Here is a 17,847-nt window from a genome sequence, read left to right on the forward strand (position 1 = left end):
TGTCTATTTGATTATTAGACCAGTCAAAGAACCTCTGTGAGGCAAAGGAAAAATTTCCACCCCAACACATGCCAAGGGAACCTTTCTCTTCCTTGATCTCAGTTTGAAAAATAACAGTTCTGGGTAAACGTCCACTAAATGACAATTGCTGCCTAAAATGAGTTCTTCAGTATCCCTCACTGTTTTTGAAATATTTTTAAATATGTTTTAATGACTTTTAGAGAGAGAGGAGTGGGAGAGAGAGAAACATTGATATGAGAGAGAAATATCAATTAGCTGCCTCCTACACAGCCCCTACTGGGGATTGAGCTCCAAACCTGGGCATGTGCCCTGACCAGGAATTGAACCAGCAACCTTTTGCTGCATGGGACAGCACCCAACCAACCGAACAACACAAGCCTGGGCCTGTTCTGAAATCTTGCTAATAACAGCACAATAAACACACCTTTCTTCTTAGAGTTATTTATTTTTCCCTTCAAACCTCCTCAGAAAGAAATTTAAATGCTTCTATGCTCTAGCTAGAAAATATGATCTCTTTTCTCCTAGAAAATCCTAAGCTTTCTTTTTTCAAACACCACAATAGGAGTTTCCATGTACAAATGGGACGGATTCCCAGTGATGTTTGGTGACAGCCTAACAAACAAGGATTTGCTATTTTTTTCTTTTTCTTTTTTTTTTTTATTTTTTTATTTTATTTATTTATTTATTTATTTATTTTAATAAGTTTTTATTTTTCATATTATTACAAATGTTCCTTCCCCCCCCCCCCACCATTGCTCTCCTCCACCAGGTTCCCACCCCACCCTCTGCCCTTTCCCCTCTCCCCATTGTCCTCATCCATAGGTGCACAGTTTATGTTCAGTCTCTTCCCACGCCCCCCTCTCCCCTTTTCCCCAAGAATCGTCAGTTCACTCCCCTTCCATACCTCTGATTCTATTATATTCAATAGTTAATATTGTTCATCAGATTTTTTTAATTTCCTTGGTTTTTAGATTCACTTGTTGATAATTACGTATTTGTTGTTCATAATTTTTATCTTTGTTTACTTTCTCTTCTGAAAGAACCCCCTTCAGCAATTCATATAATTCTGGTTTGGTGGTGATGAACTCCTTTAGCTTTTTTTTTATTAGTGAAGCTCTTTATCTGGCCTTCGATTCTGAGTGATAGCTTTGCTGGGTAGCTTATTTTTGGCTGTAGGTTCTTGCTATTCATCACCTTGAATATTTCTTGCCATTCCCTTCTGGCCTGCATGGTTTCTGTTGAGAAGTCAGCTGACAATCGTATAGGTGCTCCTTTATAAGTTACTACCTTCTTTGCTCTTGCTTCTTTTAATATTCTCTCTTTATCTTTTGCTCTTGGAATTTTAATAATGATGTGTCTCGGTGTGGTCCTCTTTGGATTCCTTTTGTTTGGAGTTCTGTGCGCTTCCTGGACTTGTAAGTCAAATTCTTTCACCAGGTGGGGGAAGTTTTCTGTCACTATTTCTTTCAGTATGTTTTCGATATCTTGCTCTCTCTCATCTTCTGGAACCCCCATAATTCTGATGTTGGTTCGCTTGAGGTTGTCCCAGAGGTTTCTTACATTATCTTCAATTTTCTGGATTCTCTTGCCTTCTAGCTTCTGTGGAGGAGTGTCTTCTGGCTCTTTATGTTCCAAATCTTTGACTTGATTCTTGCGATCTTCCCTTCTGTTTTTAGGACTCTGTAGAATATTTTTTATTTCAGACATGTATTCTTTATTTCTTGTTGATCCCTTATTAGTTCTTGTTGATCTCTTTTCATATCCTCATAGGCCTTATCCATCTTTTCTAGGAAATTCTTGAAAAACCTTATAAGCGTAGATTTGAACTCTATATCCAGACGCTTTTTGTCCTCCATTTCTTTCGTTTGTGATCTATTTTGTTGTCGCATTTCGCAGTTACAGATGGGACGGGATTTCAGGGTGGAGCCTACAGCTTTGGCTTCCGTCAGCCCCGCCCTATGCGGGTCCTTCAGTGCTCGCTGCCGGCGCCTCTGAGAGAAAGGTGCCCTCGATTTTCGCCTGCTGCCAAACAGTCTATGCTCTCCCACAATGAGCCCGGTATTGGGGTTCAGTTCAGTTGGAAGTGGAGTTGGAGGTGGCGTTCACAGCAGTCTGGAGCCCCAGTCTCCTTCCCGTCAGGGCAATCCCGCGGCACAGCCGGCCGTCCCTTCTCTGGGGGCAGTGTGCGCGCCTCCGGGACCTCCTTTCTCCGCTACCCCGGGGTTCCGACTTACAGCCCAGCTCCCTATGGGTGAGCCTGAGTCCCCGGGGTCTGGCCCAGAACTGGGGTTCAGAGCAGTCAGGGGCCCAGCACAGTCGGAGTTTTCTCTCCTTCCCGCTTGGGAACGCCCGCCAGGCACTCGGCCTCCCTCCTCTCCGGCTCTGTCCTCTCCGCGTGCGCCGCGCGTCTCCGTACCTTGGGCTTTTACAGCTCCTCCGTGCTTCCTTCTGGTTTTCTCCTTGTTTCTTGTTGTAGGATTTCCAGTCAGTCGACTTTCCTGTAGTTCTGGGTAATGTCCATTTTATATTTTAGTTGTATTTTATTAAAATTGTTGTGTGCGGCTGCGGCTAGTTGCCTACCCGAGCAGCCATCTTGGATTCTCTCTCTCTTTTTCTTTTTTTTCTTGAAATTTGGCATCACAGCTGTCTTCAACTCTTTCTCTCCTAGCAGTGGCGGTGTGATCCAAAGCCTGAAAACATTTACTGCTGCCGAGTCTAAAATATTTAAAATACGGAGTTATTTTTCAAACCGGGAATGGGAAGGAGGGGGATAACACCACCCTGCAAAATATGAAGCAGCTGCAGTGGTGGTAAATCAGTGTTAAGAACAAAGAAAAAAAAGTCTTTTGGGAGTAAGTTGACTTAGAGAAGTAGTGTGTGTGTGTGTGTGTGTGTGTGTGTGTGTGTGTGTTCCTCCGACTGGAGGTGATGCTGAGTTCCTCTTCAAAAACAGGGGAACTGACACAGTCAGCCACATCCACCTCACTTTAGACTTTGAGGAACAGCTTAAAGTTCCCTTTTTCTCACGGCTTAAGTCAGATGCTGGATGATCAGATGGAGATGTGATTGTAGCACCTTCAAAGTGAAGGTCTTATCAGACTCCTGCATGTGGATGGAGCCCCAAACTATCTGAATCAATAGCTCTTCACGAAGGAAGGTGTAGTTTCTAGGAATACTCAGAATACTTTTAGTCTGTAAAGAAGCCTAATTTCTCAGATTTAAGAGTGAACTCAGTAGCTGCTCATGGGAATCCACATAATTCCTCAGATCCTGAATTTACCTGGTTCTGAAGCTAACTAAAACTTGCCCTTCAAGGTGGAAATTCTAACACACTTCAGGAAAACATACTGGGAGACACTATAACACAGGATAACCTTCTCATTAAATTTGATCTACCCCCTATTCATTTCTTTTCCTTTGCATTGAATTTATTGGGGTGACACTGGTTAACAAAATTATACAGGTTTCAGGTGCACAGTTCCACAACACACCATCTGAACACTGTATTGTGTGTCCACCACCCCAAGTCAAATCTTCCATCAGTATCTAACTCCCCTATACCTTCCTCCACCTTCCCCTACCCTGCAATCACCACACTGTTGTCTGAGGGTGAGTGAGATCATTGTGATGCAGAAAGCAGTGTTTTTGCCAAACAAGACTCAGCTGAGCAAGTCTGATAATACCACTCTTATAGACCTTTTCACTAAAAAAAAATAAAATAAAATAAAATAAAATAAAATCCTTCCTTCAACTAGTGAGCCCAAAGAGGCATGTCCTAAAGCATTCTTTATGTTACTGTGCCTAATAAGATGGCTCCTGGAGACTTTGTCCTTTCTTCCTCATTTACTCAGCAAGGTCACTGGCTGTGGCTGAAGGATCTCATTTACCAGACCTCAGGGCAGTCTTCTATAAATCCCTGCAGAAAGGAATGAGGCCAGGCCCCAGGCAAATCAATGTACCTGCTGCATTCCTGCAAGGCTTTTATTGACAAACATGTTCCTAGAAAGTGAGTAATCTGTAAGAATGCCCAGCGAGCACGTGTTGATAATTACTGAAGGTCTTCAATAACAACCACTCAAAGCCTGTACGTAGAGTGCCACAGCCCACACCATGTCCTCTCCTTTCATTGATGTCAGGATATGGACTACAGATTCTCCTGCTTGATGGAAACCCCCTGGAAATGTTTTTTATGGAGCAAGTCTCAAGTAAACACGCTGCCATTGCCTTGCTTCCTTCGGCAGGGACACTTCTGACAATGCCAGATTGCATCTTTGAGAATTGAGTGTTTCTCAGAAGCCCACCATAAGCTGAACTGAACTATTGCTATTGAGTCAACACATATCTATAAATCATTCGATATTCTTTTAGATATCATGGCAACAACAACAAAGAATGAGAGAAGATTCCTGCCCTCCAATAGCTTAACCCAATTGGAGAGAATAACATGAACAGAGAGCTGTTGTTCTTAGGCACCTGTGATAAACCTTTGATGCCATTACCCAGGGGACACACAGGAGACAGCCTTGACACCTCTCTATCAGGGTGGAGTTTCCAGAAGTGGATTCCACCTAAGGTATAATCTACCTGGGATTTGGATGCTATAAATTAGATCTTAGGAGTAAAATACTCTGGATGACGAAACGATACTTAAAATATTTAAAGCAATCACCAGGAAGGTACTGTTAAAACTGAAGATTTATTAATGACTATGGAAGGGGAGCAGAATATACCATCCTATAATATGCCTCTTTGGCATAGAGATTATTTTGAGCTGGTTATTTTTTAAAATATATTTTATTGATTTTTTTACAAAGAGGAAGGGAGAGGGATAGAGAGTTAGAAACATCGATGAGAGAAACATCAATCAGTTGCCTCCTGCACATCCCCCACTGGGGATGTGCCCACAACCAAGGTACATGCCCCTGACCGGAATCGAACCTGGGACCCTTCAGTCCACAGGCCAATGCTCTATCCACTGAGCCAAACTGGTTTCGGCTTGAGCTGGTTATTTTTAACAGCAGACACAGGAGAAGCTCTGAAAAGGAAGCAGACCTTATCATATTGGTCTGAGCAAAACTACCCTTTGCTGATCTAAGTCGTTTTCTCAAGACCTTTAGCTTTTAAGGCATTAGCTTTTGCTGCAGTAAAAGTGACTCTTTGGCCAGCAGTGGTGAAAATCATACAGGAGTCCCATGAAGAACAACTTGCTTGGCAACACAGACTCAGTAGTTCCATAGCAACAGGCTCTGGCAACAAGGGACTTTTACTTTTGCACTTGCAGCTGGACTTCAGCTTTCAGCTAAGCAGTCTCTCCCTAGTACCAACTCTTAGAAAGGTTCACCACAATAAAATTTGGACTCTATTCCTTTCATTTCTCTTGCCTGGACCAATAGTGTAATCAATTGTTCATTGCTTTGGAGTTTGTTATTTCTTTTCGGCTTTTTAAGAGGCATTATCCTGTATGCTATTTGCTTATGAAGTTAACATACTTCCCACAGTGAACCTGTGTTAAATAAATTATTGACAAAGACAATCTCAGTCTCTGAGCATAATTTTGCCTCCCCAAACAAAACAGTATCTCTGGTACATGGACACTTACATAATTTCTTGAGAAAGAAAAAAAAAAAACTCTTGGTCAAGGCTGTTACAGCTCATTCTAATTATATAATGGCATTGGGGATAAGGATAATGTTATTAAGAACTGGAATGCAGTCCTTGTTCATGGAATGTACTTAAAGGAATGAAAACCTGTTTCAGTTTACAGGATAATACTGGGCTCATCTCTGGGAATGTCCTTATATGTCTTGCCATAGAGCTGGCCCAGAGTGATGAGTGAGAAAATGAAAATGGGGGAAAGATGTAAATTTTCAAGATGAAAGTAGGACTATGCCACTCAGCATCTAAGAAGAACAAGTCTTTGTAGAAAGTTTCTTTATCATCATCTCTGAAGCAGGACCACATGGACAATAGTAGGAAAGTCAAGAAAAAGGAAAATCATTAAGGTATGAATAGTAGACTTGCTTGTAGGGCCAAAACATGAGAAAGATGGGATCTAAAACTCTCAAAACAAGGTTCACAGTCAAACTTTGCCTCTTATTAGACATTTGACTCCAAAGATAAGGGAAGTAAAAGCAAACATTAATGGGACTACATCAAACTAAAAAAAATCTGCACAGAAAAAGAAACTGTCAATAAAACAAAAGCGCAACTAACTGAATAGAAGAAAATACTTGCAATCAACAGCTCCAATAAGGGGTTAATATCCAAAGTATATAAAGAATTCATACAACTCAACAAAAAAAACAATCCAATTAAAGAATTGGCAGAGGATCTGAACAGACACTTCTCCCAAGAAGACATATAAGTGGCCAACAGAGATATGAAAAGATGCTCAACTTCACTAGCTATTGGAAAAATGCAAATCAAAACTATAATGAGATACCACCTCATACCTGTTAGAGGGGCTGTTATCAATAAGTCAGGTAATAAGTGTTGGAGAGGTGAGAGGGAAAAATAAACCCTCATTCACTGCTGGTGGGAATGTAAACTGGTACAGCTACTATGGGAAACAGTCTGGAGGTTCTTTAAAAAAATCTGAATAGAGTAACCATATGATCCAGCAATCTATCATCTGGGTATCAAAACAAAAATAAATAAATAAATAAATAAATAAATAAATAAATAAGAACATTTATTTGCAAAGATATATGCCCCGCTATGTTCATTGCAGCCTTATTCACCAGGGTCAAGACATGAAAGCAACTAAAGTGTCCTTGGATAAAATACTATTCAGCCACAAGAAAATATAAAATACTGCCATTTGGGTCAACACAGATGGATCTTGGAAATATCATGCTAAGCAAAATAAGTCAGGCAAAAAAAAGTCAAGAACCATATCATTTCACTCATATGTGGGATATAAACCTGAAAACGACAAAGACAAACAAACAAAAACTCAGACACAGATAACAGTATGGTGATTAGCATAGCGAAGGGGGTGGGATGATAGTGAAGGGTGAAGAAGGTTGAATGTATGATGATAGATGGAGATTAAACTTTGGGCGGTGGGCACACAATGCTATATACAGATGATATATCATAGAAATGTACAAAATCTTTTCAAAAATTGTATTTACTGATTCATTTGAGATAGATAGATAGATAGATAGATAGATAGATAGATAGATAGATAGATAGAGAGATTTTTATTCCACTTACTTAGTATGCATTCATTGGTCATATGTACCCTGACCAGGAATTGAACCCACAACCTTGGCATATCAGGGAGATGCTCTAACGAACCTAACTACCCATCCAGGGCCAAGACCCATGTAATTCTATTAACCAATGTCACTCCAATACGTTTAATTTAAAAGAAGTAAGGCACTTACCAAGCGAAATTTGATGTCTTAGTGGAGCCAGTACTCATGATCTTAACAGAGTCAACTGGGAACCAGCTCCCCGTGTCCACCACAAAATATGTTCATGGGAGGATGGACACTAAAACAAGCACAGTCAGGCAGAAACCGGTTTGGCTCAGTGGATAAAGCATTGGACTGTGGACTGAAGGGTCCCGGGTTCGATTCCGGTCAAGGGCATGTACACTGGTTGCGGGAACATCCCCGGTGGGGGGTGTGCAGGAGGCAGCTGGTCGATGCTTCTCTCTCATCGATGTTTCTAGCTCTCTATCCCTCTACCTTCCTCTCTGTAAAAAAAATCAATAAAATATATTTAAAAAAATAAAACAAGCACAGTCAGGTCAAGGCAAGGACATTGTTTGTGCTCCTTTGCTAAACTGTTGCAGTATGGCCCTGATGCTAAAGACATGAGTGCCTCCAACGCAACTTATAAACCCATACCATGAGATCTTCTTGGGGTAAATAAGTGGTAAAAACAAAAATAATTATAAAGAAGCTTCTATTTTTTTTTTTCATTTTGCTCGCATTCTCCCTTGTGTGGTGACAGTTCTCTCTGTAAGCCTCTTTAGAAACCTGGTGGCAGAAACAAAAAGAACTTATTCAAGAGAGATGGGGGTGGGGAGGAGGGGTGTGATGATAGGTAGGAGGAGATAATTGAAATGGGTAGCAATCTAGTTGCTAAGGTAAGGGTCAGAGTCTAATACCCCAAACCAGCATGCCACAGTGTTTCTCAGAATGGATCCATGGTGAACCAGAAAATTTAATTTAAATGTTTTATTAAAGACATAAATAGCATCTTCATTGCCAGTGTTACAAAGCACAGCAGCACTAGGGAGATAGCATTTTTTAAGCATTTCTATGTGAAGGTGTAAATATGCTAAGTAATTTGTTTTGCTTTCAGCTAGTCCTGATAAACAAAAGTGACTTTAGTATAGATAATACTCCATAATACAATTCCAAACAACATAAATTTATATATGAATGGTTCTTTTGGAGTAGATCTCAAGTCTCCATTCACCTTCTCTTAAGCCTGCTCCCATCATTGTTAATGTTTATATTTTTCCTTAATAGTGACCATCTTGACTAACTTAAAAATAATTTGCCAAACATTTGTCTTTTTTTGTGTGTGCACACTTCTGTGTGATGAAATCAGTAAGTAATCAAGTTCAACTTCTTGGGGAAAGAATGCACCTTGTACACAATATCATCTTATTGAAGTGGGATGAATTGGGTGAATACACACTTGGCCACATCTGGAAACATCAGCCTCTTATAACTAGGTCACGTGAAGCATTAAAACCATGTGCTCTGAGGAATGATCACTTTGGCTATTTTATACTTTGAACTCGTTTTATATTTCTGAACTACTCCAGTATTGCAAATTTATGATGTTAGGCTTCATTAGTTTAAAACAAATGTTAACCACTTGATAAAGTTGATCGGAAATAAATTGCAATACAGCTTGGCTTCCTAGATGGAATTCAACAGTGATATCTTAGTAGGAAGCCCTGAATCTTAATCCCAATTCTTCCAAATCCTATGGCCTTGGATATGTCATTTAATTCATCCATGCTTTACTCTCTTTATCTAAAAATTGTCAATGTGTCGATCCTAAGTGATTCCAGATTATTTTTTAAATATTTTGGTATCTCAAAGTGTATTTTGTTTTGAGAAATCCACCTAGTCAATTTTATGATGCTTTTTATAATCTTCAATGTTAATATGGATAAGGGTTAGCTAAATAGCTTAATTAGGCAGACAGGAAGGAGGGTCCAGAGAGGATAGAGGTATCTCTAGCTTGAGCAATTAAAACAGCCATAAACCAAGGACAGAGACAGATGTATATCTGGTATAAGCAATTAAGTTGACCATAAGTTAGATCAAAAGCAGCCCTGACCTGAGCAACTAGGAAAGCCATATGGGAGATAAAAAGCAACTTCAATCTGAAGAGATAGGATGACCAAAAAGGGGAAGTGTAAATTTAGGAGCCATGGGAACAGATTACAAGGCTGAAGTCCCATGGTGAGAAGGTCACAATAAGGGAAAAGGTGGTCTCTAGAATATATAATACCCTAAGGCAAAAGAGCAGAGGCCACTCTCTTTAGAGGACCCCTCTGTCTCTCTGTGCCAGGAAAGACAGAGTCTTAGAATTAGAATGAGAGTTTTGGAGATAGTATCTGCTTGTAATAAAGTTTCTGTACTTCTCACTTACCACCTTTTGTTCATGGCTTAATTCTTTGAATCTGTCTGGACAGGAACCTGGGAAAGAAATCACCCTTGCACCTTTGCACCCTGCTAAAGACAAAATAAAACAAACAAACAAACAAACAAAGAAACAAAAACCCACCCCCAAATCAATAAATATATACTAAGGATGATAGGCAGAACAATACCCCCTCCCCCCCCCCCCGCAAAGATGTCCAACTGTAACTTCTGAATATGTTACCAAACATGGCAAAAAATAACTTAGCAAATGGAATTAAAGTTGTTAAACAGCTGACCATACAATAAAGAGATTATCTATCCTGCATTATTCAGTTGGGCCAATGCAACACCAGGGTCCTTAAAAGTGGACTACTGAGCAGGAGACTCATTTCAGAGTAATGTGCTGAGAAAAATCATTTTGCTGGCCAGTGATGGCTTTGTAGTTGGCAAGGGCCATGGGCTAAGATGTAGGCAGTCTGTAGAACCCGGAAAATGTGAAGAGAGCAGCATCTCTCCCAGAGCCTCCAGGAGGAATTTGAGCCCATTGAGATTCATATTAGACTTCTGAACTGCTAAATGTTGAGATAATAGACTTGAATTGTTTTAAGCATACCAAGTTCATATTAACTTGCTAAAGCAGTCTTAGGAAACTAATATACCAAATTTCACTAGTGTCATAGAAGTGATGTAGGCTTAACATTAATTTAGCTTGTCAAAATTTCTAGATGAGTGCTTATGTTAGTTGCAATATAGTTGGACCAAGTATTGTGTCTAAACATCTCAAGCAGAATGGCTATAATAATCTTCCTAGGGTGGGGGTGGGTCAGGGAAGCAGCTTATTGATACTAAATGTTCAGCACTTAGGACAGTTCAGCAATATTTACCAGTTTTTGAGTCAGTACCTTGGAGAGAGATTAGGGCCTAGTTTTTCATAGAAGAGTATCAGGAGAGGCAAATATGGTCAATTACTCTGTGGTGTCATTTTCTGTCAGGATCTCTGAAAATTGAAGAGTGATTGGGTTTATCAGAACCTAAAAAGGAAACACAAAGGCACCTCACTTTTGGGTAGCTCTGGTCTCTCTATCATATTCCATCACCTGAGTTTTGACAAAGCCAGTTGGAGCTAAACATCACATTTTCTCCAACCCAATGCTGCATATTACATGCAGTTTCTGGATTGACTTCCTTATGTCTCCTCAGGTGAAAATCTCAAACTCTGCCTTCAATCTCATAGCCCTTGCTTATAATCTGTCTTTATAGTGGCAATGCTCTTGATGAAGAATAAAGGCAAACTGAGATCATAACTAAAAGTTTTGGATAAAAAAAGGTACGGCTTAAGAAAAGCCACTGTGCTTTATTCACTATTCACTTAATAAGCAATATTTTTACTGCCTACCATAAATCATGCATAGTTCTACTTGTGCCAGATTCTGAACAAACCATTTGGACTAAAACAAAAATTTTTCATTCATGGTCATGTTGTGGGGAAGCAGGCATTAAACAGCAAGATAGATAAATAGATGATAGATGATAGATAGATAGATAGATAGATAGATAGAATAAGATCAAACAATGATCATTACCACAAAATGCAAAAGCAAGTAAAGAGACTAATGTAGATTAGGTATTAAGCTGTTTGCCAAATATTTATAGTGCTCCTTTCTTATGGGCACAAAGTCAGGCTGAACTTGTGGTGGAATAGGGTCATGTGGTTAGTTCTACTTATGAGATGTGAATGGTGTTGATGTGACTCAAAGCTGATCATTTAATTCGCAGTGTGAGAACCTCAGGGGCTCTCCTTCCCTCTGGTAGAGCAAGTGGCAATATTCACGATATAAACTCCACAGTCTGAGTCCCTGAGAGACTTCTGCTAACCACAGTGAATATGTAGTTGAATTGTAAAATATATTGTTGTATTCTTCCCTCCACAACATAATCTCTCCATTCTGACTGATAGTCAGGGAAGATATGACACTAAAGGACTGAAATTTCATTGGACTATGAATGATGATAATAAGTGAGCAATGCTAAGTTCTGGGCTAAGACTATTTCAGACAGAGGAAATAGCTAGTTAAGGGCTTTGAGATAGGCCTAAGCCAGGCTCCAAGAAAACATTGCATAAGTCTGAATCAAACTTGGACATGGATAATAGGCGTGAACATTGCCAGTTTATTTTTTTTTCTTGCTCTATTTATTGCCTAATAATTTCTATTTCTTCACATGTTAATATTTGTTTGGACAAATGTAGATGTTGGAACCAGTATTTTTAATTTTTAGAAATCCAATCCCCGCAGTATATCTAAGGATCTAAATTTTTCCTTACCTAAACAATTATTCTACTCAAGTGTCATCACTTCTTATTTTTTGCTGTTAACTTTACACCCAAGTCCAAGTTCTTCCCATAATTTACTTTGTAATTCCGAGGCAATGCTTAGGAGTCCAAGTTGCCTCTGAATCACTGTTTTTAAAATGTTTTTATCCATTCATTTATTAAATAAATATTTATTAAGCAACTACAATGTGTCAGATTTTGGAAAAACCACTTGGGATAAAAAATGGTGTATAAAGACAGAACTTTCAGTGTTGTAGAGGAGATAAACATTAAGCAGGCAATTGCACAAACTCAATGAAAATGACAACTATGATAAATCCTATGAAAGAAAGGTCATGTTGCTCTGAGAATACATCATAGGAGGATTTAACTCTGCCACGGAGGTCAGAGAAGGGTTGCATAAGGAAGTGAAGCCTGAGGTGACATCTCATAGATGAGGACAAATTAATCAGGTGAAGAGTAGAAGGAAATATTTGCTAAGAAAAGGGAGCCATAGGTCAAATCTTCTGTGGAGGGTAGAAAAACCTAAACAAAATAGAGTAAGGATGGGAGGAGATGGTCAGGTGGGCATGGAGGAGGGAAACCCTGCATGGAAATATCACCATTAGGAACACTATCTTTATAATCAAAGTACTGGGAAGCCATTGGAAGATTTTAGTGGGTATGGGGAAAGATGACTATAAGCAAATGTGTTTAAAACAAATGTTCTAGCAACAGTGAGGAGAACAGATTGGAGGAAGTTAAGAGCAACTGTGGATAGGTTTTCATGGCCATTGCCTAAGTCCAAGGAACTTTTTAATTGGGAAATTATGGTGGGAATCCAAAAAAGTGTTGAATTCTAACATGTTATATGAGGTAAATGTTATGAAATTTTGTGAAGTGTGGATAGGGAGGAAGATGAGGGAGATAATGAGGATTATACCATGTAATCTGAGGTGGTGATGACATTGACTAGAACTGGAAACACTGGAATGGAACAAAGGGGAGGTTTCATGTTGAACATACTGAATCTGAAGAATGTTCCAGACAAACAAGATCAGGTGACAAACAGGTGAAAATACAGATCTGGAATCAAAGGTCTAAGTTAGACATATACCTTTGTGAGCTCTTTGCTCCTAGGTGGTAACTGAAGCCATGGGCGAGATTGAGATTGTAGAATGAGAAAGAGCCAGGGCAGGAAGCTGAGGGACTAATGGGAGGTTATTAGAGCAAGCAGAAAAGGAGCAAAAGATGTGGGACTGGGATTCGAGCAGGACCAGGACAAATATTGGGCACCCTGGGTTCTGTCTACCATGGTCCAGGGATAAGGCTTAAAGGACAAGTTCTTCATAAGAAAATTTGCTTCACAAATTAATCATTCAGATTATTTGTGTTAGAGATAAAAGACAGTTCTTGTCTTCAAAATGAGCTACTTCTGTTTTTCCCAACGCAATCTACCAAATGAATTACTTGAAGCACATCTATGTTCCAAGCATAAAGACATCTCCTTTGCTTTAAAAACTAATGTTAAAAGAGACCATACGATTTGTTTTGTGGGGAGATTTCTTGGATACTTACATGGTTCCATTTTGAAAAATACACGGAACTCTCATAGACTCTCTTTTCTGATTTCCCAACCAATAGAGGATTCACTGCACCCAATTATAAAAATTAAGGAACAGGCTTACAGACACTAAGAACAGTGGTAACTAGAAGCCAGTAAAGGAATGGGACGAGAAAAGATTGTCCCAAAGCCCCAACAAGCAGTTCTTTCTGGAGCCACAGCTAGAGCACACAACCTCTCTCACCCAAATGTCCCTTGACATATTTTGTGCATTACAAGCTGGCTAAATACTTTTGAGTCATCCTGATGAACCTGCGGTTGAACGGTATTAACTCTATTCTTTAAAATGGCAGACAAAGCCATATACATCTTAGATTAGCTTCTCTAAAGAAACACAAATGATAGCTCTTGATGGAGTAAACTTGAAAGTTAAACTTTTCCAAACTTCTCATTAACATGTGACCTAGATAAATATATAAAGTATGGATTAATCAGTACATTAGATCATAAGTCTTTCTTGCCTTTAGACATTAGCTGGGGCCATATTCAAACTTGGTGTATTAATTGAGTGTCTTAAGTTAGTTTGCTAGGGCTGCCAAAACTAAGTGTCATAAACTGGGTGGCTTACACAACAGAAAATATTGTGTCATAGTTCTGGAGGCTAGAAGTCTGAAATCAAGGTGTTGGCAGGGTTCATTTCTTCTGATGGTTACAAGAGAAGAATCTGTTCCAGGCTTCTCTCCTTGGCTTGTAAAGCTGCCTTCATGTTCATACGGCATTCTCCAAATTTGGCCAGGCTCTCCAAATTCACCCTTTCTGTAAGGACACCAGTCATATTGAGTTCGGACTCATCCCAATGACCTCATTTTAACTTGTAAAGAGCATCTCGCTATAAAAAGGTCACAGCTTGATGTACTGGGGTTAGGATTTCAACATCATGAGTTTGGGGGAGACAGTATAATCCATAGAACTTGACAACTATGCAAAATGAATGTGAGTAAATTAATAAATATTATATTTTGTACCTGCTGCTAATGTTGGTCAAAGGCATGATCTTTAAAGTTTATTTTAGTACTGTTGATGGGTTGCCTTAAGTTTACTTGCCTTATCTGCTTCATGATCAAAAGCAATGTTAACTAATTAATGATAGCCACTATTCTTCCATTATACTTACCACAGTCAGTCTGGTGTTCTATTCTTCCATAAATATCACCTCCTCTAGTTCTCTTGTAATCTTCTTTGGGACATGGAACATATATATATCATCTAAGTATACTTGTTGCATTTAGGATTGTGCTTTATACACAATTAGCCATTAATAAGCATATTTTGAGGTGTATTGAATTGAAATGTTAGTTGAGAAAATAAATGTGTGCTATAATTGGTTAGGCTTAGTGGATAGAGTGTCGGACTACAGACTAAAGGGTCCCAGGTTCAATTCCGGTCAAGGACATGTACCTTGGTTGTGGGCACATCCCCAGAAGGGGGTGTGCAGGAGGCAGCTGATTGATGTTTTTCTCTCATCAATGTTTCTAATTTTCTATCCCTCTCCATTCCTCTCTGTAAAAAAAAAAAAAAATCAATAAAATGTATTATAAAAAAAAAAAAGAAAGAAATTTGCTAAGTGGCTATGCAAAGTTAACTGACTCACAGAGGAGATGGCCTTAGTCTCATTCACCAATGGGCTGAAGTGAATCAAGACTCTGATCACATCCCTAAAACAATGAACCCAAGGCTTGGTGGCTGTACTGTCTTCAAGAGTAGTTCAATAGCATCTTGGAACAATTAAAGTTAACCATACCTGATAGAATTTCCCCAAAGGCCACATGATATTAATTGAAATGAAAGAAAAAAGGTTAAATAGATGTAAATTGTACATAGTCTCTACATTGTTCACTAATTTACATATAGGTTCTGATGTCATTTTAGGTGATTCAGGTCTCAGTTCTAACATTACTGTACTGATCTAAAGATACTTCTCTACTTCATTCATTTCCTACCACTTTACACATTCAGGAATTTCATTTTAGTGTGCTGACTACTATTGAATACAACCTTTCAAAATTTTGTTTACTATCTATTGTTCTATGCTTCCTTCATTCTTGCTTATTGATACCTTGCTCATCAGGCTCAACTATTGTAAACACTCAAGATTTGACCAGTGTGACTCTAGACCTCCCTCTGTTCTCCCTTAGACCAGTTCTCTGACTCATGTCTTACCAATCCCCCTTGCTATTCATACCACTGGAGCTGCAGTGGTTTCCTTGCTATTTTTCAAATACCGCAACCACCACTTCCTGTCTCAAAGCCTTTGCATTACTTTCCTCTTGAGTTGGAAAGTTCTGACCACCAAAATCTACATGCTTCATGTTCTCACTTCTTTTAGGTCTCTTCTCCATATGCCCTGTTGCCTTCGCTACTGAGCGTGTTATCTGCTCACAAATCACAGGCAATAAAACCATTCCCCTTGACATTGTCTTTGGTTAAAAGAATTTGCCTCCCTCAAGATTCTGTCCTTTTTTTAGGGACAACAATATCAAGAATATGGTCAGTGAAAATGCCACCTCTGGGGTTTTCTGAGGCTCTTGTTAGAAACTAAGTCTCAGTTTAGCTTTTCCCTCTGTTCAAACTTGCTTACTTCTCTCTCTGACGTGTATTGATCCGTATTACTTCCTGCTAACAAATCTCCATTACAGAGACTGTTTTCCCAGAAACAGAAGATCGTTCTTACCTGGAGTATAAGCTGCATGAGAACATGTTTTAGTCTGTCTGATTCACTCTTATTCACCATTGCTTCACCCAGTGTATAGAGCACAAGGTGCTGAGTTAATATCTGTTGAACAAAAAAGCGAATGAAAAAACAGTACATCTCCTCCCACAAAAAGAATTTATGGACTTGAATGGATTCTACATGTTTTTACTGGGAGACAATGCACAGCTGCTTTCAAGAGATGTGTTTACTCCTTTAAAGAAAGAATGCTGACACACTATGAAAACCTCTCTGGATCATTTATCTTGCATATCACAATTCCAGATTTTAGTGTTTCCACCAAAATCTCCAGAGTCACTCCAATGTGATCCCATAGCTCATTTGACCTTCCTAGAAAGTAAATGAAGAAGACATATGAGCAGTTATCTCTATTTTTTTAAAGTGATGAAACAGAAGTTTAGAAAGTTTAAATGGACTCATCTAAGGTCATTTGTGATTAGCACATGTCATGACTAATACTGAAACTCAAGTCTTCTGAATTTTTGTGCCACATTCCTTTGTATTATGTTGTTAAGAATAAACCCATCTATTAATGACTGTGTTGATTTAATATAAATACTTGCAACCCCTCCCCCCCAGGTACACACACACACATCTGACTTGCTCAAGCTTTATTTAAAACTTAATATCCTTGTTTAAGTATAATAACCAGGCATTTCTCTTTGATTAAGATTCTCAAATTTCTCTGTAGAGTTGAAACAACTTGAAAATTAAATAAAGAGATTCTATTGCTTTTAAGATTCATTTGTGAAGTTCTTAATACACACTGCAGGGAATAGTAATCATTATGCCATTGATCTTCACAAGTCTTTCTTCCAAGAGTCACCAATTAGGCCTGTCAATATAACTTTCTTATGTAAAGTCTAAGTTTGAATAGAAGATATGCACAAAGTACTTAATTTACAAAGGACATATCTTATATTGATGCAGAAATCTGTCTTTATGCACCCATGTGTACACACAAAATACACAAAACAAGAAATAAATGTAATCAAGACATGTATAATAATTCTAACTAAGTAGTATTTAATTGCATCCATTATTTTTGACCTCATAACAAGCCTCTTGAATCTCATGGAAAATTATTGAGAACATCTGAACAAATATGAAGACACCAAAGCTGTTTTAGAGAAACATTTTTCAGAGGAATGAGTCATGCCAACATGGAGCAGCCATGAGAAGGCACTGCTTAGTTCTCCTGATGTGGTGAGTGCAGGTGAACCTGTCAGAAATGCCAGGCAGGACAAGATGGTGAGAAGTTGGACTACTCCAGCTAGTGGCTTTGGCTCAAGGGCTCATCATTGACCTGACCTTTTTAGAATTGTGCTATAGTCCAAGATTACTTTCAACCAATCCTCCTTCCTTGCCTCTCACCTTCCAGAAATATTAGATCTGTACTGCCGTCTAAAGGCTCTCCTGGTTCTTCTCCCCATGGATATATCTCTTGCATGTACACCTATACCCACATCAGCATCTGCCTCACAGCGATCCGAATAAATGCAAACGATAAAGACTTCATATCAGACAGAGTGTCCCACCTCCACCTCCAGCTCCACAC

Source organism: Pipistrellus hanaki (assembly GCF_964339955.1).
Source record: "Pipistrellus hanaki genome assembly, chromosome: 10".
NCBI classification, from domain to species: domain Eukaryota; kingdom Metazoa; phylum Chordata; class Mammalia; order Chiroptera; family Vespertilionidae; genus Pipistrellus; species Pipistrellus hanaki.